Consider the following 14424-nt stretch of genomic DNA (forward strand, 5'->3'; position numbering starts at 1 on the left):
ATCTGTTCTCATATGTAAGTTACTTTAGTCATGCTGAGGAGAAAAAAAGAGTAGAGCAGATGGCCATGACAGATGAAGACAGCAGCCAACACTTCTCTTCAGGCAGAAGGGCCATTTAAACCTAAATGAACTAGTCAGTTGAGTGATGTAGAGTGCTATCAGGTAGAAGACCTGGCCTCATTACGAGGGGAATTCTGCACAGCAAACTGTCCTTGGCATGGAGGACTTGGGCACTGCACTGTGCCAAAGAGACCAGGCCTTGTTTTAGGCAGAACATGATCTACAAGGGCCTGCAAGAGCCACTTACTGTAAACAGAAAATCCAGCCTCCAGTGAGGTCAAGCCACATATCTTAAATCGATGTAGCCTTTCCTCCCTACAGCTTCACCACTTTAATTCCAGTCAGATCCCTGCTCTCAGCCCTTCCTTGAAGACAGACAGGAGGTAAAAATCCAGCAGGATTAGGAGGTGCTAACTGTTGCTCGCCATGGAACCTGGCCCTCCAGGTCTACTCTGCTGTAGTTCATCCTCTCTGCCTTGTTTTGTAGCTGGAGCAGGCCATGGCTGACAAGTTTTTTCCTTGCCCTGACATTCTATTTTTATTTATTTATTTTTATCTCAGCAACCCTGACAGCATGTAAGAAGACTTGCTTCAGTGAAAGAAGGGAGAGTCCCATATTTAACTCTCTCATTTGCTCATGTGCTTTCAAACCTATGTCTCTGAATTTGAAAGAAAAATTTTCTCTTACCAGATTTAAGATTATTTCAAGTGAGGGAAGATTTTGTTATTTTGTTTTAACTGAAATAACGTGAAGGTTATCATAGAACAAACTTGGGTCTCATTGGAGTCTATTGATTTATCTCTCAAGAAGCTTCAGCTAAAAACTAGGTATTATTGAACACTCTTGAATTATTTTTGTATTTATTGACATCATCTGCTGTGCATTGAAACCTAATCTCTAGAATTTTTTGACTGAATTTTTTTCTTTGTTTTTCTCTTTTGGTCAGATGTAAACAAGATTGATTCATGCATAAGGAAGGGCAAAGTATGTTTTATAATGCTGTAATCCCTTGCTAACAGTCATTTGGCTATGACAGAGAATTTTGAATTTAAAAGTAGTTGAGATTTGCTTTTCTGAATAATTACTGTGATTGCCTGAGGCTTCTTTGTTGAAATATCAGAGAGGAGATGGTTTCAGCAGCTTGATGATAAACTGGACAACTTCTGGCATTTTAATTCTGTTCCCAATCAATACTGACAAAGTCTGACCTTGTGCAGAAGTTATAAGTACACATTTGTGATGGAATCACTTCACACATTCATTAAGATCTGATGAACATTATATGTGAATCTCTCAAACCTATTTTTACCACTCATGAGCTGAATACAAATAAGAGGAAAGATGAATTTTCTTTGTTGATGTGACTCCATGATTTGTATTACAGAAAACATCTGAGCTACTAGAAAATGCATACTGATACTGCAGGATACAAAAACAAAATTAAAGAAAGCACTATGAGAAATAAATACCCATATAATAAAATGCAGTATATGTTTAATTTTAAAATTTGAAGAGGCTGAAGGACTTGGGCTACTTTGCTGTGACCAACACAGATATTCAGAATGCAAAGCTGTTCTATGTGCTTTAAAAGGTGTACCCAGCCTGACATAAAAATAAACCAGGTTTGTAGGTCCGATTGCTCCTTGGCTCAAAGGGAAGTTTGGTTATGGATATATTACCCCCTACTCAGGTAATATATTGGTGGTGCCCTGATTCATTAAGAAGTGCATAAATTCTGCTTCCAGTAACCACCATATAATTGGTGCCATTGCCATATAATAGAGCCATAATTTAACACTGGTTGGGGCTTCCTAGAAGTGCCTAGGTATTCTTAGAGGGTATTCCTGAGTGGAAAAACACAGCATCATAAATCCATACACTAGTCTTGTAGTTACATGCCATGTGGTGCAGGACAGAATGCCCTATCCATGTGGGAGCTCAGCTCCTGTTCAGTGATGGCAGTACCAGACTGGAGGGCTCCAGCAATGACTAAGAAGGAAACTGGCTGCAATATATCAACCTATGACACCGATGCAATATGGACATCAGAAGGAATGTGATGTGCCTGGAGTCCATGGACCATTAAAATCCTGCCTGCCTGAATATGTAAACACAGCCCTGAACTAGAGGAGCAACTGGGAAGACCGGGGAGACGGCACAGTTTTTGGTAACCATTGAAAGGGCAGAGAGAAGGGTTTGAGTCCCTCACTGACAAAACTGGATGGATCTTGCAGGGCAGAGCAGAGGGAGCTGGAGGTAGGTATAGCTCATCTGAGTGTTCCTGAGCATTCGCTCCTAGTTTTGACTCTGTCATCCAGGTAACTGCTAGGAAAGAAGAAATTCCCTGGATTCTCACACATTAGAAAGAGATATAACATTTTTCTGGCATGGACACGTTCTTTAGCCATTACCAGTCTGGAATTTGCTGCCAAATAGGGTGCCCATCATGGCCTCATACAGGTCTTTTGCTCCCTAGAATGAGTGACCTTGTCAGGCCCATTCCAGCAGGGCTGAGTGTGTCATATCCCTACAAAGCAGAGGTTCCAAATGCTGCCATGGGCTCAGGAAGGCAAAAGCTGAAAGCCTGGTATTGCCTTCTCAAATCCTGTTTCATAGGTCAGGGCAGCTGAGAGTACTTTGGAAGAGATGCCTTCAGTACTCTAGATTTTTTACACTCCTAGAAGATCTGAAAATACTTTTCCTCACCACTTCATCCATGCAATTCTGAAATTTCCTCAATCCACCATTCATGCAATTCTGTTGGGTTTTGTGTCTAGTGTATGTTCAAGAGAAGAGTGTTCATGTTCTTTTGACCTTTAGCACAGGAGGATTGAATCTTTATGCATTCTCAGGGGCAAACAGTAATATATACAGAACCTACAAAGTAGAAAAAGTTAAGAAAAAATATATGAGGAAAAGCACTACTAAAGGTGGGGGAAGTTCACTAATTTTGTAACAGGTCTGTTGCTGGTTTGGCATAGTTGTCTATTTGCTTCTTCCTCTGTGCTGAATCTTTTGTACCAACGCTAGGGCCCATCTAAGAGCTGGGCAGCACTGTCCCCTTTGAAGTGTATTTGCCAAGTCTCAAGAGGTCCTTAAAATTTGAAAACCCTGTCCCAATCTCCTGCAAAAGTTAACTTTGATTTTACTGCATAAGTATCATGCAACAGTACATCATTGTGCCTTGACAATATTTTAGACTCCTATTAGGTATCCACTGACATTCAACTGCACTTTTGTAATTACTTCCCATATATCTCAGACCATCATGGCCACACCACCATTAAAATGGTCTATAAAAGCAAGGAGAGTGAAATACAGGTCTGTATAACAGCACAAAGGCCTCAGTTTTGGAATAAATAAGACTTTGAGATGTATATATGTCAAATAATGACAGCTGTCAAAGTCTTTGAAGATACTTCCTGATGGCTAAAATATGTAAAATTATTAAACAAATTTCAAACATTCCTATAATATACATCACTTAATTCACATTCACCATGTATTCCAATTACCTTATTTTCTAGACTGATAAATGAGGACTAAAGATTAAATGAATACTTTGCAAAATCAAATTCAGTTCTAATTGGTTTCTATCAAGCATGACACCTCTCAAACAAAGGTAAAAGTGACCCAATGACAAAAATAAAGTTATCTTGTGATGTTTCCCCATTCAAACAAACCTCAACTGTCTCAAGAGTTAATTACATTACAGGAAAAGTTAGCTTTTCATTTTCCAGTGCCCAGGTGCCAGCTATTTTTCTTATCTGGATTATATTCACACATTTGACTCTTACATGATGCTCTTATTGTGTCAGGAATGCATTTACTAGGAAAGGATAATTGAGAATTCATTACTTTAATGTTTCTCAAGTTGTTAAATGAAAGATTGTAATAGTTATGTCTTACTTTGTGATGACTGGTGACCTTTTATCTTTACACTTCAGCCAATTTCCAGACAATGGAAGCCAACAGGAATTCTGAGTGTAAAACCACCAGGGACTGTCCACTTATTTAAAGAGACACCTATATCTACATTGTGTGTGTTTCAGTGGCAGTGAAGTATTCTTGAAGCATAAATATTTGCCTAGCATTTATTTTTAATTCCCCTGATCTTTTTTCCCCTCTCCAGAAAATCCCCAAGCTCAGAATAAGCTTTGTATATTCATGTCCAGTTTATGCTCGCTTTCCATAAATAAATTTAGTAGTTATTGTCACAAAAAGGAAGCAGCCATGAAACACAAGTGAATCAATAAGTAGCCATAAGAAACAAAATTTGAATTCATTATGGCTGAAGATCACATCAGAAGTTCTGCTCATCCAGTTATAGACTATGTGAATAATTCAAACAAAATTACATAGCTCTCCTACTCATAGGCAACTACTAGGCTACAAACAGCTCACAAATTATCTGAAAACCAAAAACCATTGGTAAAGTAATTTGGCAGTTACAAATAATACTTATATTAGAGAAGTCCAGACAAACTCCACTGACAAAGGAAAAAATGTAGCCTAAGTTCATCAGATAAATTCTTAGAGCCAAGAAAATAATCTATCACAATTAGTTCCACTAGAGCACCTCTCAGTGATTAGAAATAAATAACTTTCTCATAAACATACACTCAGCAGATATCTAAATATGTTACTGATTAAAACGTACGTTTTGCATTTTATGTCATTGGAGATTTGTTCCACTTAGTCATATGGTGAATCATTAGGAATATACACAGGCACTGAAGTGGAACAAGGTGAGTAATTGCACAGTGGAGCAGAAGGACCTGGCTGCTGGGAGGGCTGGGGGAGTGCAGGGAGCTCAGCTCAGGCCCTCTGCTCACACCTATTTCTGCCACACAACTTTGTACCTGGCAGGACACATCTGCAGTGACTAAAGATCCACTGATTACAATAAAAGAATGAAGTATCAGCCCAGCACAGAACTGTGGCTTTTATTAAGGGGAAGTTGTCAGTGATCTGTTCATTGCAGCTCACATCACTGAGGGTGACTGGGTTCCTTCCACTGCACTGTAAACAAGGGAAGCACACAACTGCTTCTCTTGAGCTGGAAGAAATGAAATTGAGCTATCAAGATAGATTTCTCATTAGGATTATTTTTTCTTTTTTGCAAGCCAAGTGCAAATTTCTACTCGAACACTAAGCAGATTTTTCTTCTATATCACATTAGAATTGAGCTATCTGCGCACATGCAGTGTCAGATTTTGCAGTCCTACAGAAATCACTCAATATGATGGAGATCTGAGCCTGTGTGTTAAAATGTCAGTGTCCTCACTCTGCATTTTTCCTTAGTGATTTCTTCACTGTCCCACTAAATTTACTTCCAAATAACATTGGGAAGGAGGCAGCATGAGAGCAACATAGGAGCAGAGCAGAGGGGAAATTTGGGGAAGAGAAGAAAAAAAAAAGATGATAGGAGCTAAACTGAACTTGTGGAAAACCATGATCAGCTCAGTGGAGTTTCATCTTTGCCTCCTCATGAAAGAAATGGCATCAAAATAACTGGACTATGCAAACCATAGTAGGTTTTATCCCTAGGAGAAGAAAAAGGCAGTTTTTTTTTTTCTTCAAAAGCAGAACTTTTTCTTAGCTCTTCCACAGAGTTATTACTTCTCTAATTACTTCTCTTATTAGTTCTCTATAGATAAAAAAATAAATGTCCAGCCTCTCAAACCACTCAGAGAAACTGAAAGAAGGGAAGGAGGGAGCTGCATTTTTCTTTCAGTAAATGTAATATTCCCTTTCCTTTGCAACAAGTGTTGGGTCTTTCAAACTAACAAATCCAGAGATGTTTTTCCTGGCCCTTCTCCATACTCCATAGCTCTTGGTACCACTAAGCCAGTAGGGGATGATGGCTGAACATCTCCCCTCCTGTGTGCTCAGACGCCACTTTCCAGTTACCAGTGCGTGCCCTTGGCCAAGGACACGGCCATTGCCACAAGTACCAGACAGGCCCTTGCCATTCCTCACCTAAAAAGTACTGAATTAATAAGACATTCGAATGAAAGGTTACCCACTTGAACGAGGCAACTTTTTTCTCTCCAGCTCGGACAAGGAGTCAGGATTTTAACCTCAGAACTCCCCCTGTTCCAGAGGGGCAAGGAGAGATCCCTGTGGCCCCCCAACACCTGGGGAAGGGACACTCCTGTGTGTGCTGGAGCCAAGCCCCTTGGGACTGACTGCAATTAATGCTGTCCTTAAAATGTCACCAGTCTCCTTGCTGAGACATCTCATCCCACACGCATGGAAGGGACCTCTTATGCTCCAGCTTTCCCCCTTACATTATGTTTAATCACAACACAGACTGATTTAGCTCAAAAGCATGATGAAGGTTCACTGAATGACGACCTTACTGGAAAAGGAAAGTAAACTTTTGGCCATAAAACAGTGAAGTTCAGAAGCAATTAGTACTTACTCTTCCCATTAGCATTTTGTGCATTGTTGCTGCTGCAGTGAATAGGTACAGGAGGAGCTTTGGGAGCCCCATATGGCAGGCCATCTCCTCCAGGCCTTCAGGCTGATCTTCACAGCTGCTCAGGCTTATGTTGGACAAGGCTGTCATTTCACACAACCAAGATAAACATTTTTTTACCCCCAAAGGTGACCTGCAAGTAAAAACAGAAAAAATGGCTTTGTGCCCATATTTTCCTGTTCATCCTAACTGAAAAGAACATGTGGGATCTGCACTCTATCTACTGCTGTCTGCTTGTTTGTAGGCTGAGAAGGAAGATTTTTCTCTACCTGCAGCAGAACAGGAGTCTGCAGAGATATCTAGAGAAATTAGAGAAATGTAGGAAGTACAAGTATTTGCTTGTACAAGCACAAGATTTGAGGATTTTCTATTTCATGAAATGCAAATGATTCTGAATTAAGACATTGAGAATAGTTTTCTATTGAACAAAAGTAGATAGAGGCAAAACCATCATGGCCCAGAAGCAGCACCCTTTTTATCCTTTATAATTTCCTCCCTTGCCAAGATTTCTAAATACAGCACAAACAACAAATAAAACAATTGCCTTTTAAAAAATCATAATGGCATTGTCAAAATTGGTATTTTTTTAGAAGGAAGAAGCATTTTCTGCTATAACACAGACAATTATAAGAGATTGAGAAACAAGGATAACAGAAAAAGGAAGATAGGTTTTTCTAAACTATTCTTCAGAAGATCTAGTACCTGATTAAGGACCATTTCAATGAAAGAAAACCTGCAGTTTTCTGGAAGAATTATCTGCTGTTCTCTGTGGAACCCAGAAAGACAAAGCATTGTGCAATCCTACTTCCAGCTCACAGCAATTCCATGAACTCTAGAACTCAGCAGACTCAGTTGACTTGTGCCTGTCCAAATTTTTCCCTGCATTCTGAATAATTCCCCCTTCCAGCCTCCTCTCTCTGTTTCTCCTCCTCACAACATTTATCCTAGGTTTGGCCTTATGGCAGAGGTTAAAGAACAGTGAAAACAGCCTATGAAATAAACAACTACAGCTGGAATATTCAAATGCATCTATATGTGTGCCTGCTGGGTTTATGAAATTCTGTGGCAAAAAAAATATTGATCTGAGCTCTGATGTAACATAAGGCACTTACTTATTAATGCCAGAGGATGCAATTTTATTAAGCTTAAGTATTTCACACCCAAGCATTTTCATGGAGAATGGCACAGAAAATGTCATATAGCACTGAATGAGTTCTCTTAATATTGACAATACATTACTTTTTAAGGAGACACTGTTAATTGCAATAATGCACCTGCTGCAATTGTTACCTGCCTTGGGAGAATCCAAGACAGCTCTTTGGTACTGTAATGAATTTTGGAACTGGAAATACTGCTTCCCCCACAGCAGCATGGAACAGGCAACATTGAATTTCAGAGGCTTAGTGTTCCTTACTTAACAGGTTAATAAAGGATGCCAAATATCACAAACCTAAATGCTCATTGCAACCCAAATTCAGAATAGGTTTGAGAATGTAAGTACTAACCAATCCTGAGAGGAACTAAGGGCTGGACCAGCAAAGCTAGAGGCATCATTGGTGGTAGAAGAAAAGCCACTCAGATACTGAAAGCAGAAAAAAAAGAGGCAGAAATTTGGTCTGCAATAGTGAGAGTGCATGAGGATGTGGACAGAGCTGTAGTGTAACCCTTCTCCTGCTGGGCTCCTCCTGAATAAAATATTAGAAACACAAGTGCCAAAGGAGATGAAGACCATTAATTCCCTCAGAAAGAGCAGGTTGGGCCTCCCTGATATCCAGCTTAGAGCAGCAACCCTGCAGTTGCCACCTTGCCCTCCTGAGCACAGGCCAACTTTGTGCCAGCTCTCCAGCTGGGGACAAGGGGCCACCTTCTTCCCCTACTTCTCCATGCATCCTGGGTGGGATTCAGCACATGGATACAAGGCTGGTCCTGGATCCCCCGCCACTGCTCTGCACCTTTGTGGTGAGGAAATCTGAAGGGACAGCAACTCCATTGCTCCTGCTAGGGGAAACGTTATATGTATTCTGTAACTGAGAGAGGGTAGATGTGGCTGGTTTGGAAGTATTTTCAAATGGTTGTCTGAATGGGTTCCTTGCTCTCAGGATAGCATTCTGTTCTCAGTTTGGACTAAAGAGATTTCACAGCCTGCAGATGATAGGACAAAGTGTAATTTGTTTTCTCCACAGACATAACTGCTTCCTACTCAGCCTTTGCCTCTGAGATACAATCATGGAAAGACAGAGAACTAAAGCCTCTCTACAGCTGCAGATTGACAATGTTGAAACATAGTTTTGGCCCTTTCAAATGACATCCATCTAATGAGTGCAAGGTTTTTTCTTCCCCTCACAAGAATTCAATACATTTTGTTGTGTAAGAGAGTAGAAATATAGAAAATGTGCAGTACTTAATTCAGGGATAGTGGACATGACAGAAGAAATAGTAAGATAAATGTGGGGCTCCTATCTACCTTCTACTAAAACAAAAATAAGGGAACAAGCAAGTGAAATTGAAGTGCAATAAAATTAAAAGTTAATAAATACTTTTTTCCACATAACTTATAATTAACCTGTCAAGTCAGAACTGCAGTAGATCACTGAGACCAAGCACTTAGTATTCACAAAAAAATTGGACAAATGTGACCCGGTTCTTTTCTCCATTTAAAGTGAATTTACACGCTGAGGGTGACACTGTGCAGCTCCCTGATTTAGAGATGTCAGGCTCCAAAGCAAGTCAGAAGTATACCTGAACAGGGGAAACTTAAATCAGTAGTGCACTGTTTCTGTGCACAGATTGCTGCCACAAACTGCTGCAGGCCAGGAAGAAACTTTTACAGCAAACCTTTCAGTGAGTACTGAAGGAAGGCTTTGTAAAGTGTCCTTCCAGCACTGAAATGCTCCAAAGATCTGGATTCTGTGTCTTGGCTGCTGAGTGAGGTCCCAATGTCACTTCAGCTCCCCATCCTCTTTTGTCCCATCTCTAAGCAGAGGTGCCCTGAGGTTTACGTGATAGGTGTTGTTGCTGTGTCTGCCAAGACAGGACATGGTGCTGACACTTTGAGAAACGATATATGGTGAAAACTGCTCATCTCCCTGAATATGACAATCCCTATGGACTTGTGAAAAACAAGTGTAAGCCATAACTTCTATAAGTCATATGGTTTGCACTTTTGTGTGCTCTTTCAATTTCCTTTTTATCCATCCAAACCTTCAAAAACAAGTTTTCATGTAATGCCTCCAAATTAAAGTGCATTACTAGTCGGGGTTCAGGATTCAGTTTCAAACTCAGCTAACAGATATAACTACAAAGTCCTCACAGAATTAAACACCACATTAAGAAAACCCACACACTATTGAGTTGAGAGGCCAAAAATCTCATTCCACTTTAATATCAATCAAATAATTAATTGTAGCAATGCACCAAGTCTTTTTAATGACATGTAGAAATAACTTATGCCCTTGAAATGTGTCTGAAGCAGAACTTAAATAGATCAATTATTTCAGTGATTCATCTCTGGGTTTTTTTTTTTTTTTGGTAAGGCTAAACACATTTCTGTGTTATGATAGCAAATGATTAAAGAAGGTCTTCTGAGCTAGTCTAAATTAGGCAAATTAGAAAAAAAATATGGAATTACTTTTTATGATCTATCTTAGATTTATCTGTTCTTTGTTAAATATTTCCTTAAACTAGACTCTGTCAATGAAGAAAACTACTCACTGATAAATTTAACATGATCTTTTGCTATCTGTGTTTCCACAAGGAGTTAGGATCCTTTTAAGAGGAAATGCAATTCTTCAAAGGTAAGAAAAAATTGTCTCATACACCTGGGTTTCTGAAGCAAAGTGACAGATGGGCTAGGACTAGCTCTTACTGGTTTACAAGGTCAAAGATGAGTTCCTCTCCCATTTACCTGTTATTTTCTCTATATTTTTCAATCTACTTTTTGTTGTCACAGTAACCACTTCAACAAGTAATGCATACACTCCAAATGAACTGAAACAATGTTCAAGTTTTTTCATATTTTGTACTGTATGAATCTATTTTATTTGTCTTTCAAGGTCCATGAGTTTAATGGTCACTGGTCTTTTTAAATTTTTCCCCATAAAATCAGCTGAGCTACATTACAGTTTGCACAGCCAGCAGCCCTCACAGCAAATAATGTTTTGTGTGAGTACACCAGGATGTAGGACAGGAGAGAGCACATGGTGGGGAAAAGCCTCTGTTGTATCATGGTGGCCAGTGATGTACAAGAACTGTTCTCAATAAGAGGGAAAGTGGTGAATGCACAAGTCACTGCCCTCATCTCAGAGTTCCCACTGACAGTTTTATCTGCTGCAGAATCCTTCAACATACCCAAACTGCAGAGTTGGAAGCATGAAATAATGTACTCAGATATACAACATGGAGTGTGAAATTCTGCATTCATCTTCCCTCAGTTTCAGCAGGTTATTAAAAGGCTACCTCCTTACCTGCCTTAGTGACCATGCCAACTTCCTGAAGTTTCCCTTCTCTGGAGCACATTTAGAAGAACTGTGACAAAGCTTGACTCCTTGCCAGAGCTAAGACAGGCAGTGATGGGAGAGGGCAAATACTCCATGATCAAAGGCTTCACATTCCCAATGTAATAAATTGGACAGTACCTACTGATGATTCAGCACAAAACCTGTTATTACACTAAATCTTGCAGTCTTGTGACACACAAATAACATTGAGCCTAATCTGAAGCCAATGAAATTATTTCAGCTGACTTACTGGGCCAGTCTACTGGCCACACACAGTGTTTAGCAGAAGGAATAGCTTTTGGCTTCTGTATTGGCAGTTTGTTACAGTAAACTAGCAAAATTAAGTACTGTTTTCCCAGTTTAATTACTAAGATTGTGTTTATTATTTTATACAAGCACATAGATTTGTTACTTTTATCAAACAGAGAAGTGAACTGAGCTGAACAGTAAAAACATGTGATGAAGAAATGTAAAGTAAGATGTCTCCAATATTAAAAGTAACCAAAGTTACAGAGGCCTTTTTTTAACAATACAGCACAACACAGAGACCTGATGACAGAAGGCAACACATACTGGAGAGATACAAGACTTGCAAAACCACATTTCCCCATGGTTTAAAAGGAAGAGAAACTTTACTTCTGTCAGATGCTCTTCAATTTTATGACAAATACAACTAATGCCCTGAAGATAAAGGAGAGCATTAGAGCACAGCAGAGAAACATGCTCAGCCTAGAAGGCTTAGTACAGAAAAAAAGACAAAAGAGCTGTAAAATCTCACTCCATATAGAATATCCCAAAACAGGTTTGAGACAAAAATAGGTCACAATTAAGAATGTGAAGTGAAAGAATAGAAAGAAATTGTACACAAGTATGAAAAATTTGCATATTACAGCTCTGGAATGTTGCACAGCCACTACTAACCGTTGTAATACCTTTGTGCTGTTATTCCAACTAGACCAAAACTGACCATGTGTCTACTGGACTTCCTGCATGGTTTAACAGCTGAAATACTTTGTTATTGTTTCTCAAGTGCTTTTATATTGGTGTTTTATGAAACAGCAATATATTCCTATTATTCCTGATACAAGAACTGGGAAAAAGAGCTGTTACTGAAGATAACCAAGGGCACCTGAGTTACAGCCAAGGTAAGGTCTGAGCTATCTTCCACCATTCATGTTCATCCTGCTCTGAGGCACCAGTGACCATTTAAAGCTCATTAGAGGCTATATAAACAAAGGGAGCCCCAGTATTCCCTAAGGTGGGCCACAGATTCTATAGCAAGTCTGCTGAAAGGGAGGATTTTCAAGTGCTCTGAAAAGGTGTTTGTGTAGAAAGACAGGTTTTCTAGGTAGAGATTTCACCCCCCACCCCTAAGCTGAACGACAGAGAAGGGGAAGGGACTTTACTGTTCTCCAGGACTCCCTGAAGGGAGGCAATAGAGAGGTGAGTGGTCTCTTCTACCAAGAAAGGGGACAGCAAGAGGAAATGGCCTCAGGCTGTGGTAGGGGAAGTTTAGATTGAACATTAAGGAAAAATTCCTTCACTGATCAAGAACTGGAAAAGGCTGTCCAAGGAGGTAATGGACTCATAATTTCTGCTGGGATTTAAAAGATGTGGAGGTGTGCTGCTTAAGGTGAGTTTGTCAGAGCTGGGTTAACTACTGAACTTGATGATCTTAAAGGTATCTTCCAATCTAAATAATTCTATGATTCATGTTGAGTATCCCCTTCATGTTAGAGTACATTTCTATGTATTTATACCTTTAATAACAAACAACAGAACACTTTCGACCTACGTGGCAAACATCATACCATAATGCCTGTCACTGGATTTTCTGTTTGCTTCATGTCACATCTCCATTAGATAACAAACTTGCCTTGAAAGAAGATACATCTTTCAGTGACTTGTGAATTGACTGTTTTCACACTATATTCTGTAAATGACATTAATGCCCACGCTGGATGTCAGAATGCTGCTTCACAAATGGGCACCTTATTAGTTTGGAAGTGAGTTGAGGAGATAATGATTTGCCCTGCCTGGGCTAAATAATCACACCTGGAAAATATTATTTGACTTAAACATAAGTCACTCTCCTAGCAGAGCTGTCATTTGACATGGACAGGTTGGCTGCTCTGTTCCCACAATCTTACTAGGTGATAGAAATAGAGCTAGAGCAGAAGGGTGCCAGGATATTATCTGGCCCCATAGAAAATCTGGCTGTAGTTTTTAGCTTTTGAATACATAATCACCTATTTGAAGTGTTTCACAACTGAAATTTAAAAGAACAAATTGATTTTTTCTGCTGTATTCCATTCTGCACTGAACTTTATGTTTTCCTTTTAAGTGATTAGTTACTGCCGCACATAGCAGGTAGGCTGAAATCCTTTTTCATTCCTGCTTAGTGTCTCTGTACAAGGCTTACTTCCAAAATGATTGAAGACAAGAGTTCAGAAACAACAGACACTGGCAGCCTGCCAGTCACATGCACCCACACAGATGCAAAGTTAAAAATATATCAATTCCTGCCTCATACAAGTGGGTGCACAGGATAGAGAGGGCTGAGGGAACAGATTGAGAGGGAGAAGTGTCTATTCACAAAGGGCAGTACACATGTATCTGTCAAGCAAAAGGCCATGAGGAAAGAACGGCAGCTTCTGGTGCTTTTGTGCTGTGGGTAGGATGCCTTAGTCAAAACCTTTATTTTCTGGGGTTATTTATGCTTAGAAATTTGCACCTGGACTGGTAATCTCATCCATCCTTCTTTCTCTGTATTAAGGTCACAGAAAACTGCCAAAGGCACAGGACTAAGGGTATGACATAAACAATGCTAGTAGGAATATTTGTTTTCATCTGATTTTCTTGAAAAAGGGATCAATGTGATAGACTTGTTTTCTGTGATCACCTGTATCTCTGCTAGGCCTAAATGACTGCTTTTTTGACTCTTCTTTCACTGGGACTGAGCTGTACCTTAGAGGTGGCACATTCGTCCTGCAGAATTGAAGCTGGATTCAAGTCATGGACAGCCTAAAACCAGAAAATTATTTTTACTAATACATCAAGGACTGTGCCTTAACTTTAGTGTTAGGGATTTTCCTGTTTGTTTGGTTTCAGTTAGATGGTTAAATTGTGTTCCAGATTCCCTAATTTGAGAAAATCAGTTCTTTCTAGTAGCAAACAGTTCTGAGCATACATTCATCTTTGATCTGAAAGGTGCTACTTCTTGAGAGCCAGTGGTTCAGACTCGGTCTATATCATACAGTCAGAAAAACATCTCCCCTGTTCTCTTAAAACTCTTTTCCAGGGTCTTGTTCTAAATCTCTTTTTAAGTGACTTTGATTCCAAACAAACAAAGGGAACAGCCCTTTTCAACAACTCAAAGCAGT

General features: G+C 39.6%; 2 long non-coding RNA genes across 2 annotated transcripts in view; one reads left to right on the forward strand and one right to left on the reverse strand.

Annotated features, from left to right (window-relative positions):
• The window catches only part of LOC141730834 (uncharacterized), a 37918-nt gene that overhangs the window by 2934 nt on the left and 20560 nt on the right, over positions 1–14424 (forward strand). The window lies entirely within an intron of this gene.
• LOC141730835 (uncharacterized) overlaps positions 6266–14424 on the reverse strand; it is a 67586-nt gene continuing 59427 nt past the window's right edge. The window contains exon 3 of the long non-coding RNA XR_012582548.1: positions 6266–6678. This is a non-coding gene — a long non-coding RNA (uncharacterized LOC141730835). The remainder of the gene's footprint in view (positions 6679–14424) is intronic.

This window comes from Zonotrichia albicollis, chromosome 14 (genome assembly GCF_047830755.1).
Source record: "Zonotrichia albicollis isolate bZonAlb1 chromosome 14, bZonAlb1.hap1, whole genome shotgun sequence".
NCBI lineage: Eukaryota > Metazoa > Chordata > Aves > Passeriformes > Passerellidae > Zonotrichia > Zonotrichia albicollis.